This window comes from Nipponia nippon, unplaced genomic scaffold, assembly GCF_047370975.1.
Source record: "Nipponia nippon isolate SJK-2023a ecotype South Korea unplaced genomic scaffold, ASM4737097v1 scaffold_8, whole genome shotgun sequence".
NCBI lineage: Eukaryota > Metazoa > Chordata > Aves > Pelecaniformes > Threskiornithidae > Nipponia > Nipponia nippon.
The window spans coordinates 2,538,143-2,557,573 of NW_028262402.1; the positions used below are offsets into that span (position 1 = coordinate 2,538,143).

Here is a 19,431-nt window from a genome sequence, read left to right on the forward strand (position 1 = left end):
ACACAGAGTAAAAGATGCTTATTTAAATAATACCTTATCCCCAAAACACAGCACACACATTTGCCCAAACCACAACTGGAAATCAGTCCATATCCAGAAACATTTTTCCATCAAATCCCTGTCTCTGTGGAGAAATGACCTAGTCATTTCTTTGCAGTAATCAATGGTTAATTCACTTTGACATTAAATTTCAGTTCTTTGCAGATATTGTTTAAGAGATCAGACCTTTTCTTTCGCAGGCTGAGTGGGTTAATCCAACAGCATCAATTTCTATCCATATAATTTCTGCTCACAGAACTTCCGTGACTGGTGAAGTAATGCACTGTTTGAGCACAAACATTTCCAGAGCAATTATTTAAAAAAAAAAAAACAAACAAAAAAACCAAAAAAACCCCAAACCTGACACAACAGATGAACAACAAAGAAACTGGCTAAACAAAATATCATTAAGGCTTAAAAGGGAGGGAAGGAGGAAGGGAGGAACTCATGCAACAAGAATAACGTGGTATTTTAAATGTTTCTCTGTCATCAACAAATGACTTGTTAATAATAAATAAACTGGCAACTACAATGGACAATTGAGCTGGTTGGCCCGAAAACCAGAATCGGTTAGTACTAACCCCTCCCTCCTGCCACCGTTGTTTGGTTATACCGTCGGACGATGAGATTTTGTAATATTCCATCCAACAAGCTGGGGGCCGCATCCTAACGTGCGGAGCTGCAGGAGCGCTAGCAGAGCTGCACTTACAGGACGTCCCATGCGATGGCGAAGGCTTACAAACATCTGCAAAAGGGTTGGCAGCGAGGTAGGCTGAGACAGCCTCCTGCCTAAGCGCTGAGAGAGAGAACAGCCTCCAGCAAGACCTCTGGACAGCAAGTGCCATCACTACATGCCATCTGACCTCCAGCTGCCTGACCCACCTCAAAACCTTTGAGGAGACCAGGGTAAAAGAACGTGAATAACCCAACAGATTAGATCACAAGAGTGGAGATCCCGTCTTCTGGCTGCTGAAAAACATCCTCCTTTTACCCTGTGTGCATCATCTGCTTTCTGGCTTGTCTCTCTCTTTTTTTTTTTTTTTTTTTTTTTTTCAACCAATCTGAGCCCTTGTAACTTCGACAACCAAAAAAGCAGGACAAAAACTCTCCCAAGTTCAGATCTAACCCAGCCACTGAACATGTCAAAGCAGATACTGTCTACACTACTGCTGCTCCAACTTCAGAGCGACAATATCCTAAACAATTTTCTTGGAAGTGATTCCGTGTCACAAAGACACACCACAGAATCAGGGATTTTATTATTGCTATGGTCCCACGTAAGTAATACATCTGCTTCTATGTTTGTATGATGCCTGCCTTGATTGCACTTTGTCAGCCAAAGCATACATTCTGCATAATATATAACACAACCACGTCTTAGCCACTAACAGCATCAAAAGCAGGACAGCAGGATGTTTAGCTGTGTATCACCTTGCAGATTGCTTTACTGAGAACAGCAACAGCTGGCCAGAGCATTCAGCTTTTACTTAAGCCAAAACAAAATAGTAACAAACAGCACCGTGGGAAATTTAACCTCAACTTGCCCAGCTACCTGAAAAGCATCTTACAAAACAAAAAACAGGAATAAGAGAGCTAACTTAATGAGATTGAATAAAAATGCAGAAGTCCAAAAGCATTTTACTGAAGTAAAAAAACAAAAAAGGAACTCATCTTTCCTACTTTCCCTTCTGCCTTCAGCCAACTCACACCTGTACACTTCTAAGAGTTTTTAAAATGTGCTCCAGGGAAGTTTGCAACTTCCTGAAGCTACAAGAGACTTACAGTTCCACTGCCTTAGTCTTCACTTTCATGAGTGCAATACAGCTGTTAGCCTTCCTTATGTAAGGAAAAAAAAGGTGAAGTTTTCAGTGGTAATCCGAGGCTAGAAAGAAAATTATTTCAAATTTAAAAAAAATTACCCTCGCATTCAGTAGGACTCTTCCACAACACAATAATCAACAGAGGATCTCGAATCTACGTCGTTTGCATTCACAGCACAGCGTGTGCTTCAAAAAAAAAAATTACATCAGTCAAACCTTTTTGAATAGGAGCTCTGTGGCTATTCTGGGAAAGATCATTGTTCTGGCCTCAATAATATGAGTACTACAAGACTGATGCTAAATCCTCCCATGATAGAATATAGCCTGCAAGGAGTTCAGCAAAGATGTGTCAGGTGGAGCCTCCTTACCCAAGCTAAAAAGTTTCATGAAGGCTGCAGAGGCAGCATTGTGTGAAACTGTCTCTTCTTCCCCGCTGCAAGATTAAGCAGACAATCTGTCACCTTATTCACTTACCACACACTGAACTAATTTATAACTATGAAATAGTACCACTGTGCAGTGGCACTCCCTCTGAGAAATCATCTGCTCTCACAGAGAACACATAGGTCAGGAGAGACATCTTCCCAGCCATCCCAGCGGGGCAAGACCAGAGCCCCTGCCCATCCCCCCTGCAAAAAGCAGAAGATCAATCTGAATATATAGAAGAAAAAAATATCTATTCACAGATTTTCAATGCAAAAAAATTCAGTAGAGAGTACACTACCCTGAACCATTTATCTTGCAGGGAAATCTTTTCCATATGCCATTCTATTTTGCCTGTCACCATGCCTCATACCCCTTTTGAAGATGACAAAAGCAGGCTGACCACAGTTATGCACTGGGTTCCACCAAAGGGCAGACAGTTCAAGCGTCTGTAATCAACCTATGCATGTCTGCCTTTCTCCTTTACCTGCTCTGATACTTATCCCCCGAAGGGACTTTTGGAAGTTTTACTGCGGCCACCATGAAGGCTCTTCCATGAGTAGATTATTCCCAAAATTACAATCTGTTCATTCTTTCTGGAACTGTTTTTGTCTTGGGGTTGTGTTTTTTGTTGTTTGGGTTTGGGTTTTTTTTTTGGTTTGGTTGGGGTTTTTGTTTGTTTATTTTGGCAAACCAATAGTCTGATCCTGTGCCCATGAAGTTCAAATGCATTTTGTTGATGACCTCAATGGCAGGCAAGGAAGGCAGGAGAACTCCCACTTCCCCAAGCATTTGCTACAGGTCCAACCCTGCTGAAGTCAGAGAGCCCTGCCACCATTCTTTCTGCAACATGTACCCACACAATTTCCTGTTGTTGGTTATTTGAGGAGATGATGCTACAGTGTTGATGGAAGCAGAACGGATTCTCATTTGGCCCATCGTGGCACTTCTTTTCAGATTAATGGAAATGACCAAGAACATCTTGAAGGGAAAATAAGAAACATCTTCCCTCCTCTGTGTCAGTGGTAGCAAGATGCTCACTTAAAAGGTCTTTTCTAAGGCACATAAACATCCCATCATGAACGCAGGAAATGGTAACATTTCTGTATCTGATTAAGAATAAAAAAGATTTTTATTGGTCTTTCTAGTCTTCTGTGTCCGAAACAACTCCTTTCCCTCAGGATATTCTAGAGGATTTGTATCTTTACTGTTCTGACTTCTGCTATCAGAAGAAAATGCCACATTTTACTAATAAACAGAAAACACATTTTGAAAGGAAAAACCCATAGTATTTGGCATTGTAACATGTGAAATAATGAACACACTCACCCTAAGTCATGTCAATTATGGTACAAACTGGAGTCACATCAGCAGCAGGCTAATCCACAAGGCATGCAGCAGCACACCAGGTTTCTCTGCATACTGCTCAGATGACATTAAAAAAAACAAAACAAAACAAAACCAAGAAGCACTCATCATTTTCTATTCAAATCTCAACATTTTTGCTAAAAGTGCCACCACCGTGCTGTCCACAACTGAATCATGCTCCTTTTCTCCGTTAAACACAGGATACTTTTTCTCTCTCTGCTACACATCGATGGTAAATAAGATTTCAAGTCCCTTGGACAAAACTTCCACTTCGTTTGTGTAGTTGTCCTTTTTAAGAATACTTTCTTTACTTCCCTGACCTAGGTCAGTTTGCACCATCCAGTGCAATCCTCTCACTTGCTCAACCTCCTTTCCTGATTATTTCCATATTGTATCTATTCCACACCCATCTCTTGGGCAGCACTTTATTGCTTTTTTTTTAAATCCAAAAATGATACTTCATCTTTTCTTGAAGCCTCCTACTTCTCTGAAAAGCTTCTTCTGAACGTTTTCTGAAAAGTCAAAAAAATTCTGCATGGCTTCCTCAGTTTTCTCATTTTCCTGCAGTTCTTCCTTTAAAGCCAACACGTCAGGTTGCTTTCCCATTACCATCCAGAACCTCTAGACTTATTTCAGTCATTATTTATCAGAAATGTAGGTTCTCCTAATGACCTCCATTAATGTTTGCTTGTTAAGGAATGCTTAGAGATCATCGTCGCTTTGCCACTCAGCACGGCTGGAGAACCTCTTCCCACTCTCACCTGGGGGAACGAGTATCTGCCTTAATGCAAAGGGTGCTGGCTGGTACACACATGTTTCTTCAGATGTGTTAGGAGCTTTTTGAAGAGAATGATCAGGTCGGCTTAAGATAAAATAACCAAACCAAACACACACACACAAAAATTGCTTTAAAGCATCTGTACTAACCACAGCACCAGCTTCAATAAACAACGGCAGCAGCAGCTCCACTGGGTTTTTTTGAATTAGTGAGTGCTGGAACAATATGATATCCATGAAAGTGAACTTCTAATTTCTCTGTTTCATGTAAAAGCAACGTGAACTAGGAAGACTCCAGAGTAATAATTTATGCCATCATCTAATTTCAACATTATCTCACTACTCTATACTTCAAGAAAGAATCACCAGAAAATAAAGAGGAAAAATACAGCTAGACACCGACTGCTAGAAAATAAAGCCAATCTGCTCAGGCTTATGTAAACAAGTAACTACAATGTGGATGGTCTCTCATAGCACAACCACAAGGAAGCTGCTGTCACATGACAGTGTTTTCATAATCTGCACTTTCATCTTCTAAAGTACCGAATACTTCTAAAATAAGTAATTCCAAAACCGTTTCTGAAACTCTTTTAAAATGGTTTATTTCTACTGACAGACACTAAATTTGAAGAAGTTAACTACGAGGGAGAAAAGTTCAAAGTCACCATGGATAGCTCATCATTTAAGATGCTTCATTAACTGTTGCCAGTATTGTGTGTGTGTAAAAGAAGCAAGTATGGTGCATGCTTTTGTCCTTCTCCATTATAAACACAAAACCAAGCAAGGACATGCTCTTTAAAATTATTCTGAGCACTGGGATTGCAAGAAGCAATTTTCACAACACAGAGTCAAGACAGAGGCATTGCCTCACACTGGTAGTTGACAGAATTTAACTCCTAGTGCATTCTCATCACTATTTTGCTTACTAATCAGTATCATTAAAGAAGACAATAGTAGGCAAAGTCACTTATATCAAGGTATAAATCACCATATAAGATATCAGTATGCTTTTCTCCAGCTATTGCTCTTCAGCAGGAAAAGCATCAAGAACTTAACCTTCTCAACAACTTACAAACAGATATTTAATATTTATTTCCGAGAAGAAAAAACAAAGTGATACAGTTCAACACTTCCATGGATCAGCAACAGAGACTGCATTTGCTAACCCTACCTGACATGATCTGCATTTTGTTTAAAACTCAGAAAAGTAGTAATACGCTGGCATTCTTCTGAAACAAGTTTGCACTTAAACATTCAGGCAATATCCTTTTCACTAGATAAAAACCATCTGGATGATAACAGAATGTCACAATTCTCTAAACAGCTTTGAGGGGGGCCAGCGTTAAAGCAAATACTTCTTCCCCCCCCACATCCACATAACAGATGTTCAATCTTCAGGCAGAACGAACCACCACAAAAGACAATAATCTGAAAATGCTGAAGCCAAGGAAGTCCACAATTAAGCATGCCAAACCCCAAAACCCAAATTACAAATGTACCATCCTAGTATAGATCTACATGGACTCTGTCCAATGGTGAGCAAACAGGAGTTTAATTAAGTTTATCTGAAATAGAAGTTTGCCAACCACTCCCCACAAAAAAAGCACATTAAAGACTGCAAGGCATCAGCTTAACATGGTTCAGGCCAGCACCAGTGCAGACACAGTAACTGTTTTATCAGCCCCTCAAACTAGAAATAACAGTCATGCTGCTTCAGAAATATTTTTGTGGTATCTGCATCAGTTCAACTGACTGTTCTTCAGGCAATTTCTGCAGTGCTGTATTTTGCATAGTTAAGCTGAATGAAGTTTGAAAGAATTTAGAATTGAGAATGGAGAGAATTATCTTAATGACAGGGTTTAAGTTCCCTATTCTCACGTCACTGCTTTTTCCCAAGGCCACAAACAAACTTATCTGATGGACAGCAGTGACCCAGAAATAAGATCTTACCTTTGATCTTGCCACGATGGAGGGGGAGCAAACCCAGTAGCTCAAGACAACAAAAATCCTAATGTTGACAAATGAAAGGTAATTACTTCTTGCCCACCATGAGAGTCTCTGATGTGTTCAGGACAATACACCCAGAATTTGAGAGTCCATGCTATAAAATCAGAGCTGGTTACTAGTTTCTTGGCAGAGATCAAAAGGGCTTCCTTATCCCCATGGTCTGCACCATATTCCCCACCATCTACACCATCCCAACTCAACGAGTTGGGGTTTTTGAGGAACAGCTTTTAGGGGTGATCAGGAAGTAACACACTCCCCGAAATATCCTGGGAGCAGCAGCAGCAGCTGTCAGGGATGCTTAGCAGAGAGCTGCAGCAGAGTACTGGGTTTTGGCCTCAGGTCGCTCATGCTGATCATTCCATGAATTCAAGATTTATAAATGCAAAGCAGTTCTGAAATATGCCCCGAAAGGCGACAGATGAAGAAAACACCAAGATTTCATCACCTTTCCCTCCTACCCTTCCCCTCTCAATTATCAAGCGAAGTTTAATGAAGCTTAGGCTGCTGCCTGTCTGAATAGGCAGGTAAACACAGAGGATTAGCACGCAGCTTGACTAATTCATTTTAAGAATTTACTTGGATTAACTCTGAGTTGTGTTTAGCAGACAAGCTTTTAGTGCATACAAGAGGTCACATGAATTAAGTAGGTTGTTGCAAATTCACACCATACTTCAGCGATTACTCAACTTCTCTGACTAGGTCCTCAGCATACATACTGCTCAGCAGAAACAACAAATATTTCAATCAGAATATTTAGGAGATACCGAGAATTCAAGAGGTAAACGAAAAGCCAGGAGGCAGAATGCAGTCAGTGTAAAAACAGAACAAAGAAAAAAATCTTCTAACGCATACAATGACAGAAAAGTTAGTGTCCAAGCACTATCTAGTCTGTCTCACCACTTTTCAGATACAGTCCTTTTGCACATCTTTTAAAGAGTAAGAGAGGATAAAAAACAATCATATCAGAGAAAAGTGCAACTGAATAGCAATGGATTATTCTTAAAGAAAAAAGAAAAACAAAACTAAATAGTAGTTTGCCTCAAACTCTCCCCTTGGAACTCAGTGCACGTTAGCATGGGTGCAAACATTAAATGCACACACACCTCAAAGCCTCCTTAAGACAGTTTGTAACAAAAGCATAAGCCATAAAGCATTACTTGGGAAGCACTAAAGATTTTTTTGCGACTACACAAATAAACTAAGAAGTCCAAGGCATCCAGGCCACAAAAGGAGAACATACTGAAATCCACCCACAAACCAGATTTTTTTAGGCATCCCACAATCGCAACCCACCAGCTGTGTCCATGACACCAAAGCTAAAGGCCCATGCAGAGCTCCTCTGACCCCTGACAAAGCCCACTTAGGCGTGCCGGGTCTGATTCGTGGTCTCTCCCGCTGCTGAGCAGCCTCTCCTAGGTCGGCCAACCTGATACAAACATGCGTGACGGAGCGCTGGCACAATTGACACTGACCCAATGCCTGCTACTTGGTCAGCCGCTGCGTAAGGCCGCTGCTGGGACCCATCTGCCTTCGGTCTCGCAGCAGCCTCCTTCCAAAGATGCTTCACTTAACCCAACAGGCAACACTGCCAGCCGGGAAGAGTAAAGCAATATAACTAAGCAAATCCTCAAAGTTTCCCAGTATAGCTAAACTGGCATCCCCCTCTAGTGGAGATGCAGCTTATACCAGCAAGAGTCCCCACTGCGGGGTCTCGGGGGAAGTTAATCAAACCACCAGCGGAACAGTCAGGGGAAGATATGGGGCACGGGATGACTTCTGGCACAAGTACGGGAGACATGCACAGCAGCTTCGCGTTCGAGTTTGCTACCGCCCGAGAAACATCACCTCATCTTGGTAGCTTCAAGGAAAGTCAGTATTTTCTCTCCCTCCTCTTCCACATGCGGGCCAATGCTGAAGCATGAAGGAGGAGGGTGTGTCTTCAACACCAAAGCTTTTCGCGCAGTTTTGTGCCACTCTCCTGCAGGAAAAAGCAGCTGCTTTCCCACAATAATTGTACCAAGAGTCCCTTCACAGAGTCTTCATGGCATATTAAGAAAAATTTAGAGAGAGAACTGAAAAAAGCAGTAAACAAGTCTCTCAACCAGAACTTTGCCATTAAAGTCTGGGCAACTGGCTTCTGTTTGTAAGAAACTTTGTGAAGAAGATGCTGAGGACAGAAATATGCAGGACTATGGCAGAAGTGTTTGTTTAGGCGTATTAGTTCTAAGGCATTTATGTGTTCTACAATCATGTAATTCCCTCCTGTCACCAGGTTGTCATCAGCTTGCACATCTCTCCCTGCATTTTTTTCTCTAGGCTGAACCTCTTAGGATACTTCTGTGTGTGAAACTTAAGCAACCCAAGGCAGGGAACAGAAACATACCGTACTTCTTGGAGAACCAGGCACTCAGCTATGCTGTTCCTACCAACTGTCTGCAAAACTGCAATAATTCTAGAGACCTATTTTAAGTCTATACACTAATTACGAGAATTGCTTTGATCACAGTAATATCCTGAAGTCTCAGTCAGCTTCCAGTCTCACTTGCATGGGGTATTTGAAATAGGACACTGCAACTGCTGTAAACAAGGAGCTGAAAGACTAGGGGAGCGAACAGATGAGTTTTGAAAAGTCTTCTCTAGTTTGCAAGGTTTCCATATGGGGAAATGCACTGTTCTGAGGTGACGTTTTCATCAGTTCCATCCAAAGCTTTAGGAGGAGCAAAAGAAACATGATGTGTTGCCATCAGAACAGCTCTCAAAGCCCTGCGCAGAAACCATGCTCAGGGCAGGTCAAAGGCACCCTGGCTTGTCTCCACAGCATTGCTGTCCATGTCTGCCACATTTTGGGAGGGACAGCAAGCAAAAGGAAAGAGGACAAAACTCAATAGGCATTTATAACGGTATCTTTCAAGTACAACACGTCACATTCAAGATGATATTCCTTGAACACTGGGTACCTATCCAGACGTCAATTTGCCTGAAGTTGGTTACCCCATTGCAACATCTCAGGAAAATAATCAGTGAATCCCATTTCCTTGACAAGAGAAATGAGGGAGCAGTGACCCTGTTGGAGCACTGGTCTTGTGTCTGCAAGAGCACAGCAGTAAGCAAGGGGACACATGGATAGAAACAGCTGAATGCCCCAAAGAATCCTTCACCAAAAGCCAAGGCTTCACTCCTCGACCGAATCTAATGATTATGCAGGTGGTAATCACATGCTCAAATGCGACTGCTAGCAGTCCTAGTGTCCTAGGTGTTACTGCAGCATATAGGACAACATGCTCTTAGTACCTTGGCTGCTTCCTCCTGACAAGACAGGAGTGGCTGGGGACATTCCCGGCACGCACCCAAGGAACATTCAAGTTATCCTCCTGTACCAATAATTTGCCAATCAGACACTTCAGCAGAGCTGTGTACACATTTGCAAAGACATCTTCCAAGTACATGTCAAGGACATGCAACACAGTATTAACACAGAATTTGCTGTGCATCACTCTCCTTTGGGATTTACAGGCTTATCGTCATCAGTCTTAATCTATTCTGGTCTATCGCACATTCCCCTAACAATTTCCCAAACACTTTTGTACTTCAATAATTAGTTTTATATGTTCAGAACTAGCAGGCAGCTATAGAGATGTACTACAAAGTTTAATCCTATAAGCACAACCTGAGGCAAAGTAGCCAAATTACCGCTTTACATCCTACATTACAGCTTCATTACCACATCAAAGCCACACCTTTCCACTGCAGCTCATCTCAGGACTGTACATATCTTGTAAAACCACTGAGCCAATTTCTACAGGGAATCACTGAAAACATACCCGTCACAACAGGCATGGAAACAAGTAGTACACAAAAAGTGCTTAATTTACTCCTACTAGCTGGAGTGTCAATGAAAGCACTCAGAAATGTCTGGATAGAAGAGCAAACACCCCTCTCCTGCCCCAGCCTTTGCCATGACTTCATATTTGGTTACAAGTAACTGTGAAAACAGTTAGTAAAACAACAACGAAATGTTAAAGGTGCTAGGACCCAAGAAGTGACATCACAGCTGGACAGTAAGGGATTGGAAAAAACACAGTAACCACGAGAAAACGGATCCCACCAAGAAAGTCAGGGAGCACTTGATGTAGGCAGGGGAACTGAAGGAATACTGTGTGTTGACCACAACAACTACCACCACAGTCCCTCCCAGTGCAAGGCAACTTCTTCTAGGGGCAAGGTGATCTCCTCCTGACACCGCCGTTGGCTTGAGATATTAACCCACAGTCTGCCACCGAGGTCTTGAGGGCCAGCAGCTGTAGCTGGCATCACTGCTTGACAATTTGCTTCTCCTTGCCCAAAAGCATCAGGATGGCAGAGGTGCTCACCACCCATCGGGCTGCTGTGCTGTGAGCTGAAGAGACAGCAACCACAGCACCGGCAGCGTCCCCAGGGCCACGATAAGCCCTTCCACCTCACTCGCCGCTGGTGAAGATTATTCGGAAATGCACAGCAAACAAACTTGGGCTTTCTTCTGCACCAGCATCCTGGCGACACCTGCAGCCCGGCTGGGGACAGGAAAGGAAGGCAAAGACACCTTGCTCTTCACACACTGCAGCTACGTAATGCCACCCCAGTTCCCTCGCTCCGTCACCAGCAGCAGCTCAAGGCTTCGGGACACTGTCCTGCAGGTCTGACATCCACGACAGGACAAAAGCAGATTGCACTATCCGTGACTAAACATTTAGGGAAATCCAGTGGCTACGGACCCTTTATTGATGCCCCATTACAAAAGACAAAACAACACTTGCCATGCTTGCAAGGTATGTAGCTATTTCCTCCTGAGAGGTTAGCAGTCTTTCTCTGTTCCTGCAAACACGAACCTGACGTATAACCACCTAATAAATAGATGTGATCTGTACAGTATCTCCCTTGATTTCTCAGATACCAGTGAGTCTTTGCTGGAGTTCGTGTTCAGCTCATTGCTTTTAAATAATCACCCACCTATCCGAAGAAGATACAAATTTCTCTATGCAGTAAACATTCCATATGAATCCATCATTTATTTTTTTTTAATTTAAACAGAGCTGCAGCTAACTTCTTCACAATACAAAAAGGACACTGCTCTAGTTATACATACATTTTTCCATCCAGGCTGAAAACAATCATCCCCAAAACAGCCAAAGAACTTCTAAGAAAAGTCTCTGCAAACTGCTCCCACAAATAATGTACTGGCACCATTTCATATTTGACATACATGCCTTAAAAGAGGGAGACAGGGGAGGGAAAGGAGCTTACAATGAAAAACAGTATGCATTTCCTTTGCCAGATTTTTACCACTCTTAAAATCTCCAGCATTTTGTACAGAAAGATCTTGTCTTTGATGTCAGTCCAATGCTTTTTTGCTTGCTCCTGCAAGCACTGCAGTATGCAATACATTTTCTAGTTGGCAAAGAAACAGATATACTGTCTAGAGGGTGCCTGTGAAATTCACCCTGCTTAGAAGGTCAATGTGGCACGTAAATTCCTAAAGAAAAGGCTAAATGGTGTGTAGGCCTCATGCCGGCATATTACAGAGAGTTGAAGTTCATCATATACGACTATCAAACTCATCAGCACTTTTTCCAGCAGTTTCAAAAATCCACTTCAGGAGATGTTTGCCTGTTATTCACAGTCAGAAGCAAAAGCAGAAAGGTAATATTAGGCTCGCATACTTGGCACCTTTATATTTTTTAAATAGAAGGTGAAAGCACCTCCAAATTTTATCTAGAGTATGCGACATGGAAGCCAAAAAAAAAAAAAATCAGTTCCAATGCCTCTCAAGTTATTTAAAATAAAAATAATCCAGCTGGCACAAAACGATAATGCAGTTCTCACCAATGCAGTACCTGTGCCCCCAAAACATGTTTCATCCTAAAAGAGACACAGCCTTCCCACTTTTGTGACTGGAAGCATTTCTCATGCCACCGATCCATGCTAGTTACCACCACTTCAGCAGCAGACTGTGCTGCAATCCACCAGTGAGAAATGACAAGGGGCAATGCTCACCTCCCGTTTCTCCAACAGGAACAGCAGCCAGGTCATCATCTAGCTCCACTGGCAATAATCTTCAAGGCATTTGGAAAGCCACTCTCCACACACCCCAGTCCAGGACACCGTCCAGGCTATTCATCGCAGGAGTAGCTTGAGGAGGAGGGACGTGGTTTCCCCCCGGCAGCGCTGCTGGCAGGGGCACACATGCCTTACCCAGACTCCTTGAACCACAGCAGCCATGCAAGTCTCTGGCTGTTTTTGTCTGCCAGAAGCAGAGGAAGAAGGTTCGCTTTCTTTTTAGGAAGAAACGCTTCTTTACCCTGGGGTAAATATGCCAGCGCTTACCCATTTATGTGCACTAACATAATTGCCTACATTATGCGGGTCAAGAAGGAGCCAGATCCAGTAGGAAGCAGATGCAGGACTAAGAAAAATGTGTTTAACAAACTACTCCAGGCTGTGCCTGTCAGGAAATTCTGGAGACTTTGCACTGATCCGAGCAAGGCTGTTGTTCCTCTATAGAGAAATGCAGTGCCTTAACCACCTCAAAAAGTCTTTTTCAAGAGCTCATTAGAGAAACGGATAATCATGGAGTTGCCATGTGGGATAGGGACCCACGTATACTACCCAGACTGGCACCAAATAGGCTCTTTTCCTTACTGGTGCTAAATTACATTTGCATATATATATGTGTATATATATATAAATGTTGCAAAAATAGAACTAGATGTTCAAGAATAAGAGGCACCAGTCATCAAAAATGAAAATTGATCCTAGAGTGCAAACTTCAGCCAAACAATGACCAAGTCTTTGCAAGCCAGGTGTGCTGTTAATCAGCTTGGTGTGGGGGAAGAGTGTCAGGCAATCAAGAAACAGCAAGGGATGGGAGAAGGAGAGATCTGGATATACAAAGGCAGGCACTTCTCAGAATTCTCTAGCTTCACTAAAAATCAAAACAAGGCACCAGACCTGTTTCAGATGTTCACTGTCATTTGCTTCAGTACAGCAATGAAGGTGCAAGAACGTACAGTCAATGTTTCTACTTGTTTTAAATAAACTAAGCTTGAAAGATAAATGAAGTAAAGCAAAATTCAAGTCCCCTGAAATGTAAGCAGAACAACAGCTCTTATTCCCTTGATAGAGCTTTCCTCTGTCCTGGGAATAATTTTGTATTTCTGTCAAAGCAACACATCAGCCTTGCGCCTGATCCAAAGCTGATACAGATTTTACCATTGACATCTAGGGACCATGGATGAAGCCTTAAGCTTCTGAGTTAGCTATGAAGAAAACTCGGGGAAAATATGAAATGTCTAAGTTCAGCCCTAATGCTGCACCACTGAGTAGTGTCATATTTCTACAGTATCACCTCGCGACACATGGAAAAGCAAAAACACACATGGGATGCTACATAATCTCTACCAGTTTAAGCCATTACCACCTCAAGTCCCTCATGATCAGATCATTCTGGAGAGCAATGGGCGGTGTTCTCCCTTCAAATTATCATTAAGTCATAAGACTTCAAATGGGGACCTTCCCTGAAGGGAAAGCAACCTTAAAGAAAAGGACAGAGGAAGGGAAAAAAAAAGAAAAAAAAGAGTGTAAAGAGTTTTTTGAGCTACCAGCATTGCTTGTTGATAACTCCTGTGCTTTTGTTTATTTTTTTTACAACCACTCTGTGTACTTTTAAAAAAGTTTGTTTCCTTTTCTTTTCATACTACTAAACTGTTAAAAAAAAAAAAAGAATATAGCCCATAGTGAAATACACCACATATAAAGAACTAGTCCACAAACTAAAGATGCTGAAGGAGTCAAATATTGTTTGCTCTACTGTCCTTTCAGTAAAACAGTTGTATGCTTCTTTTCCCTAGCATTACTTGTAGCAGTTGCAGTTCAAATAACCCATTTAGATGGATTTAAACTGAATTTAAGCATCCCTTAAATTACATGCACTTTTCTTTATGAAAGGGAGGAAATCTCATGAATGTAGCAAATTACAATTTTGGGTGGGGAAATGATAACGAAAAGGACAGCCGCCTCACAGTACAACCTGTTCCTGCTCTCAAATTCTTCTAGGTGTCCTTGGACCATCACCAAGACCACAAGTAACGGCTGTGAGAGCTCCCCATCCAGCCCTGTTGGCGACAGAGCTGTACTCAGTTTTCCCCTGTGCCCATACAATAAAGAAGCCACATACGCAGCAAATGATGCTGTAACGGCGCTCAGCAAGTGCTGGCAGGTCACCACCTAGAGGTGCTCAAAGCCAGCTCTTCAGGCATCTGGAGGAGGCAGCTTACCTCAGAGCTAATGCACAAAATTGCTGTGTACTCAAAAGTAAGATGGTCTCCCAAAGACAAAAGCTACTCAGAAGAAATACTTGCCTTTTGGTTTAAACCTCTGAATATCGGACACAGCAAGCTCAATATGGAAAGACTACTAAGAAACAATTAACTATTAAGGTGTTATTAATGGCTTGTCACAGCAATGTAAAAGCCAACCCCACGTAAATCCTACCTAAGTTTCAGCTCCAGAGCAAAACACTTTCTTCAACACCCCCTCCTGGATTCCCCGCATGGTTTCACTGTGTGACACTTACTACAAAACCAAATTAAAGACAGATTTTTGTTTTCTCCCATTTCTTAGCAGAGAAGGGATTATATTTTAGTTACAACCTTCCAGAGTTAGTGATGAAAACCACGCAGCCATAACTATCTTTGCACACAGTAATAAGACTGTTCGTTACTCACACATTGAGTTCACATATTAAAGATGGGTACACAGTGTTGCATTACTTCAATTTTGCATTTCCCATGTGTTTAATCTCAAAAGCTGTTTAACCTTTCCACCTTCAATATTTGTTTTGAAGAGAGGAGGAAAAGAAAGCAGACACCAGTCTGTATTTTCCTTTCTCCAACCAGCACCATTACTGGTAACTTCTCAGAACAAGGTTTATAGCAGCCAAGGGTCTAACTAGTGCAACCTGTAATAGGGAGGGATAAGGACAACACTATACTGAGCTTGAAACTGTTTCCCAGTATTACTAAATAACATTTCCTTAGTTATTTGCAGCTGAAAAGCCAGAACAATCACAGTTCACGTACAACTGCACAGGATGAGACAGTGTCAATCTTTTCTGCAGAAAGGCAGCATTTGATTTTGTGTAGTTAATAAAAACAACAGTAAAACACAGGCCTATCAAGTTTCTTTGTAAGTCCGACCATATATCAGTTAAGGGGAAACCTATGGCACGCCTACAATCAGCATTAGCGAGCTGCAGGACATAACTTCACTTAAGCCTGTGCACGCAGAGTACCACTTCAGTCCACACTGCTGAAATTGCCAGAACATATTATTTTAGTACTACAGTATACCCCATCCTCGCACAAGAGTAACAGGCTGCATGGCACGCAGTCCTGGCTGCCAAATTGAAACATGACTCTCGGACCTGAGAGGGACTCATTTTAGACCAAATGGTACAACACACCAAACCTGACTTAGCATGCAAGAGACTTTATTTGAAAAGATAGAGTTGCAGCAGTTTTTAGTAGTAAAAGACTGCAGCTACCCCAGTGCCTCAGCACCTTGGGAACACAGGTTGCCTACAGAGGCTCCTGCAAGCTATTTTGCCTTGGACCTTCAAAAAAATTGCAGCAAAGAAGGAAAAGAAAAAAAAGAAGAAGAAAAGGGGGATTTGAGCAGCTTCTAATTTATTCACAGACATCTGGAATCAGAAAGGTGTGAGCTTGTTTCACAGAGACATCCACAAGAAAAAAAAAGTTTAGACATTCCAACATTTTTCTGATAAAGGGCTATACAGGAAACTTTTCACACATTTTCATAGGAAGAAGCTGTTGTGTTGGTTTGTTTTTTTTTTTTTTTTGGGGGGGGGGGGGTGTCCCGTTGTGGAGCTATTTAAAAAGAACATGCAGAAAGGAGCGAGAGGAAGAAACTTGGTCCCTCTGGTTCCACCTCTCTCTTCTCACTTCGGCTTGCTAACGGCTTTTGTCCTAAGGCTTCTCTCCTGCTCCCCACCCACCCACCCACCCAGTCTTTCTCTAACACTCCGTACCCTTGTGCTTGACATTCATCCTCTCCCTGTCCTTTACCTTTGCAAACACCGCGGACACAGCTCCCATCTGACTTTAGCAGGCTTTTCATCCAAAGGACTGAGGAAGTCAGGAGAGAGAGGTGGCAACCATTTTTTTAGCTAGGACTTTTTCCACAGCCTGAATCTGGTATAAATAAATCCAACGAGACTTGGGGGGGGGGTGGGGGGGGTGGGGGGGGGAGAAAAAAGATTCAGGACGGGCCCTAAGTAAGCAAACAATGGCCGCACTGTTAGTGTCCCTTAATCAAACAAGTGTCCATTACTTATTCCAGGCCAACCTCAGAGATGTTAGTCCAGCAGAAACAGCAGCCTGACCCGACGCCAACAGCCCATTAAAGCCCATCCCTAATGAAGTCCTTTGCCGGACCCTGCCACTGGCAAACGCGCGCCTCCTCCTTACACAACTGCACACCCGCCAAAGTTAGCACCAGTTTCAGAAAACGCTGAAGAAAACACCCCAGAAGAGGAGAAAAAAAGGCGCCGGGGAAGCGGAGCCGCCGGGGAAGGGGAAGCGGGCACCTCTTCCCGGGCGGGGACGGCGGGACCCCCGCTCCGCTCCGCGGGCCCGCCGCGGGGCGCTTACCTGCGGGGGCTGCGCGGGGCTGCGCGGGCGCGGCTGGAGGGAGCGCGGCGCCGCCGCCGGCGCCCACAGAGGGAGGGAGGGATGGGGGGAAGGAGGGAGGGACGGGGAGGGACGGGCTCCCTCCGCCCCCGATCCGCCCGCCTCCGCCGGGCGGGGGCCCAGGTGCGCCCCGAGCCGCCCGCCCCGCCCGCCGGACCCCGCTCCCGCCCCGGCCACGGCGGGGGAAGAAGGCGGCGAGCGGGGAGCCGCGGCACCGCCGCTCTGCTGCCGGCTGCGGGGCTGGCAGTTGCCCGCTCTTCGCAGCGGGGCTTGGCCTGTCGCGAACGCTGCCTGGAAGTAAGGGCTGTGGGGGTCCGGGGCAAAGGCGGCTTGGCGGTGGTGTGCAGATGTTTTCGGAGCAAGCGAATTTCTCCTCCTGCGAAAGTGTTCGGACCGCCTGCCGATGTCGGCAAGGACCGTCTGGGAGCCCCAGCTGCAGGAAGAATCAATCTGTAGGTTCACCAAACCCTTATAGTTGGAAAGGGGCAGGGTTGCACAACGGATACTTTTCCAGACTTAGAAGAGTTATTTTATTATACACAAACAGGTTCAAATTACGTCTTCTTCCCCCCACCCCCCATCAGTCTTCACTGATTTAGTTGGATTGCAGTAGCATCTAGAGGCCACTTTTGCATGTGCATGCATCAAATGAACAGACATTGTATGCTGCACAGCACTTAGTGCTCAGTGGCTGAAATGGCTAGGCGTTTCTACACTCCTGTAGAGTGATTTCTAGAGAGATTACTTACAGCTGTACAAGCCAGCAGTGCCTCCAGCAGTACAAAAGCCCGTAATGGAAGATGAAGCCCATTTGAAGTACTCCTTGTGTTGCCCAAGGAACCAGAAAGCAGCAGAGATAGTTCTCCTGAAGTAAAATCTTTGCTTATGTACCATCAACACAGTGATGACACTGGCTTCCATAGCTACTGGCAATATCAGCTGTATCACAGGTATTGTTATTAGAAAGGCTTTCAGCATCAGCGTGAGCAGATGTCCTGCTGTTATGGCGGGTGAGGAGCTCTTTCCCTTTAGGAAGCAGTCAAATACTTTTTTTGTGTATTGAAAATGGTTATGTATATGTATGTATATGTATTTTGAGAAGACTGATGTTTTGTCCTCACACAACACTGGATCTTGTTTTTGTACCCAGCATGGTGATTTAGCACAGAGACTAGGCTTCAATGTGCTGAAAAGTCTTGTTAAGTACTCAGCAGGCCATTAACTTTGAAAAATGCTTGATTTCATCTTCTACCTGTTTTCAAAGCAAGCTACCAAGTGTTTGCAAGGGGCAACCAAGAAGTATGTTCTGTTACAAGCTCTAATACCTGGTTTAGCATCCATACACTAAGTACTGTAACAGGTCTTAATAGTTTCCCATCTATGCACAGGCTGCACCCAGTCTGGACAACAACTGCAGGCTTGAAACAGTGTGCTCAAAACTGCACGTGTCCTCCCCTGGTGGCAGAAATGGGATGACTTGCATGACCCATTGGTTGAAAAGCAGGTCTTCAGAATGCGAAAATGATTCCCCCAGTGCTATGGCAATATGTTTTTCTTATATAGCTTTATTATAAACCGGTTTTTACTCAGCTTTTTGGGACAGGAACGGCCTGCGCATGTCTACAATTCCTGTCCAGTGCTCAGCCAATTGCCCAGATACCACTACAACAACCAAGATTAACTTAAAAATAATCAAAGCTTCAGGCAAAGGATGAGCTGATAGGACTTACATCTCCATGGCAAGACCTACCACCCTAAGCATGCAGGAGCGTGTTTCAGTGGGAGGGTGCAGGTATGAAGACGGTTGGTGGGAAGAGGTACTGCATCTGCAAATTGGGAATTACCACTGCCTAGCCTCCATAAAAACGTCTCACCTAGTTACTCAGATTTGCTGGTTAGGACTTTCTCAGTAGTGACTCTAGCTACTGATGCTTGAAGGAAAATAGCAGTCTTGTGCTCATGGGGAAAGGCTGATCTGTGCATGAGATGGAATTACATGAAGGCAAAATGATAACATACATTAAAAAAAAAGTATTTCTGAATCCACCGATGTAGTTAAAGCAGCAATGTTTTTTCAGTAGCTTAGGTTTCTGTTAGTGACTTCAGACATGCTTGCTCAGCCCTGAAACAGTGACTTGTCATTTATTCAAGGCTAATATAATTAATTATCAGTCCTCCACTCTTGCTCTAACTAGAAAGTGTAGGGAATCTTCAGTAAATCTTAGAAACTGGCAAATACTGAAGGTCCAGGGGAG

At 43.5% G+C, this 19,431-nt stretch overlaps 1 protein-coding gene across 6 annotated transcripts in view; it reads right to left on the reverse strand.

The window, feature by feature from the left end:
- LPAR1 (lysophosphatidic acid receptor 1) overlaps positions 1-17,165 on the reverse strand; it is a 78,941-nt gene extending 61,776 nt beyond the window's left edge. The window contains exon 1 of one of the 6 annotated variants that reach the window (XM_087742325.1): positions 17,138-17,165. The gene's annotated coding sequence lies outside the window, so the exon portion shown is untranslated. The other 5 variants (XM_087742329.1, XM_087742330.1, XM_087742326.1 and 2 more) reach the window with 5 other exon arrangements.
- Between the last annotated feature and the right edge of the window lie 2,266 nt (positions 17,166-19,431).